The sequence below is a fragment of the Vicia villosa genome, linkage group LG7 (assembly GCF_029867415.1).
Source record: "Vicia villosa cultivar HV-30 ecotype Madison, WI linkage group LG7, Vvil1.0, whole genome shotgun sequence".
Lineage (NCBI taxonomy): Eukaryota > Viridiplantae > Streptophyta > Magnoliopsida > Fabales > Fabaceae > Vicia > Vicia villosa.
In genome coordinates, this window is record NC_081186.1 from 83,080,095 (window position 1) to 83,083,579 (window position 3,485).

Sequence of the window (3,485 nt, forward strand, 5' to 3'; positions counted from 1 at the left end):
TTTTTCTCATTGTGGGCACCCCACAAAAATTCCTTCTAATCATCATTTTATGCTTGGACACTATTGTTCATGGATTATCTCTCACTATGTTACTCAAACACACAATCCAACGGCGGCATACAATTACAAAGTGGAGTATCTTATACTGTCATATTGATTAGTATATTGATTAGAAAGGTAGTGCATTCTTCCAATTTGTAGTTGCTATATTCATTAGGTCTTGTCTTAAAAATTTGATTTTTTTTTGCTGTCAATTGATCCCACAATCATGTATTTAGAATTAGATGTTGATGAACATTAAAAAAAATCACTTTTTATGTGTAATAAATAATTATGTATTTTTTTTATATATTGATTAGATATATCTGTTATTTAATAAAAAAATTTTAAAAAAACTTTTTATGGAGTATTATTTTTTTAAAAAAATATTTCAAAATATAAAATATTAATTTGATCGGTTAGATAAAAAATCGAACGGCTATTAAAGTTTTAAATATATCTGAAAAATGAAATACTTATGTAAAAGAAAAAAAAAAGAAGTAAATAGTAAAATACACTATTATGGCCACAAAATGTTAATAGTTGTTGATTTGAACCCACGAAATGCTTACCAAACATTTGTGGATTATCAAATCTTTAGTTTGAAACTTTAGGGAAAATATAGATAAGTTTAAACTTTTTCTCTCTTTTCCTTCTTAATGCTTTCTTACCTAATCTGCTTTCATTATTGTCACAAATAAGTGATCAAGTTTTAGAGGAATATAGTAGTCATTTATGCATGGTTTTCATGTTTGTAATTGTACTCAATAATAGACTTATTTCAAGAGTAGCTTGATATTTACTTATCATGTCTAATAATTTATTATAAATTTAAATTTACCAGTTAAATTAAAGTTTTTATTGAGTATATTATCTAAAATAAACGATTTGATGTATTGTCTAATAATTTTAATTGAATGTATACTAAAATAAAATAAAAAACTAATTGAAATACACCGCCAGTGTAAAAAAATTTTATTCTATCAGTAAATTATAACCGTTAAATTTTTTAAATATATATTTAACTTTTTCTTTAATCACATATAAAATATTATTTATGAATAGTTGCGATGTACTGACCATCTAATTTCTTTAAAATATACAAGTAAACATTAAAATTCTTATACCTTTCATGTCTTCCATCTAAATCGTGTAACTTCCATGCTATCTATAGCGTTGTTATTTTTTTTATTAGTCACTTATAAACCATAAAAATAAAGAGAATTAACATCTCTTTCCTTAACCTATACCAAACGAAATTTTTGTTACTAAATACTACAATTCAGATTAGAGAGTGAAAGTAATTATAAAGATAAGTTTTTTTTGTCTAAGATATTAAACCCTTCTAGATTTGTGGTTTTGCTTTTCACCATTATTAATATTAATTATTATTTGGAAATTCTATTTCATTTTTCAATAAATTGAAATTCAAATATTTTGATTAAAATAATATGGATGGCTGAGATTGTATGATTGACTGCATGCATGCTTTGATGTTACTATGTTAAAAATACTAGCTGTAGGAAAAAGACATGTTCATAAATGGTGTGAAAATATATTCACCTAATGATCATATATTCTCATTAACTAGTAATAGTGATTGGAACTACCTAGAAAGCACAAATTATACTCCACTAAAATAAGGTAGATTTGACATGATGAACAATAAATAAGATAGAGGATAAAGCTCAACTATGTGCAAAATAATAATAACCTTGAATCAAATAATAATGAGTCAATAGTAAGAGAGAAAAAGGGAGACAAGGAGCATATTATGGAAAAGTTAGAAACCGAGTGATCAAGGGAGAGTGGTCCCTCTAATCACTAAGCATGTCAATTTAGTTTATTTGATAAGGAAACTTAATGCTGATATTGATAATGATAGATATATGTTAATTCCTTCACCTAATTCTTTTTACTAAAAGTTCCACCTATGTTTATTTTTTATGCAATTATTTTTACTAAGCTAGAATTTGATGACATAGAAATGATATGTGTTATTAAGTGAAATATTGACACATTAAGTAAATGAATGCTTAATATCATACCGAATAGAAAAGATATATGGTGTTTGACTAATGCCTTGTTCCTGAAGAAACTACTCTAAAGTGTGTTAGACTATTGATTTCTAGTAGTAAGTAGCTTCCTACCAAATGAGAGGAGTTGAAATGTTTAGGGTCTATATTATATGTACACACAAAATTCCTCACATACGGATCTAGTTATGTTAGTTTTTGAGAAGAAACCGAACGATCAATTCGAAGGTCCGTTCTAGTTTAAAAAATAGCTTCAAATAAAAAAAATACAATCATAATAATTAAATAAATTAAATATGTTTTTGATCCCTATAAAATTATTAAATTTTGTTTTTGATTCCTATAAAAAATGACATGTTTTGATTCATACAAAATTATTATACACATAGTTGTAGTCCTACTGTTAAACTAATGCGTATTTTTTAATGATTATTTTGCATACATGTTTAGAACGTTAAAAAAAATTTAGAAAAAAAACTCAAAATTTGATTTTAAGTCAAGATTTTCATTACTTTTATAATTACCTTTTAAAATTTAAAAAAATCGTATTTTATTCTTCTCATTTTAAAAAAATTTAAAATTTGATAAATAAACATTTTATAGTATTCTAAACAAGTGATCTCCATATCTGGGGTGGTCAAAGCGGGGGAAGCCGAAACTCTTGCAACTCTAGATGATGTAAGCATATAATTGACTGCGCGATCACTTCTCACATCCTCATTAGAAAAAAGAGCATCAAAGGAATACTCATTAAAGAAAGTTTCCTTACATATAAAATCACTATAAAGCTTTTTGAACTCATAATCATCAAACACATGTATAACAACTGGAACCGGTTGATCATTAACAAGGCAGCGAGAATCAGAACTAAAGGATGGTTATGTCCTAACGAAAGGAGAAAAATTACTAGAAAATATTATGGGGTGGTCATTCATATTGACCGTGTTAAAGTAAAAATCGAAAGTTATGAAACAAGCTCAGGGTAAGAAGGGTGCCAGAAAGGAGTAAAGTTTGATGACGAAGGTGAATGTTAAATGCGGAAGGGGAAGCTTTGTTATGGAAAATGCAAATGCTCAAAGAAACGTCCTGAGAAGGGGAGAAATTACGCTTGAAAATAGAAATTGAATCTCAATAATGGTTAATGTTCTCCCAAAAGACAATAGACCTTTATATAAAGGCAAGCAAAAAATTGACCAGATATCCATGGGAAACAAGAAGTTAAAAATCAATGGCCATATTTCACCTAAGAAATGCAAATGAACTTAAGTACGTTAGGGAAAGCACCATATCCTAACGTGCGAGCCTAAAGTAGTCGCGCGTTTGGAAAACCACTAAGATGTTTCAATGGTGGGATAAAATTTAATGACCATGTTCCCCATATTACTTTTGTAATTGTTCCTTAACCTTCCT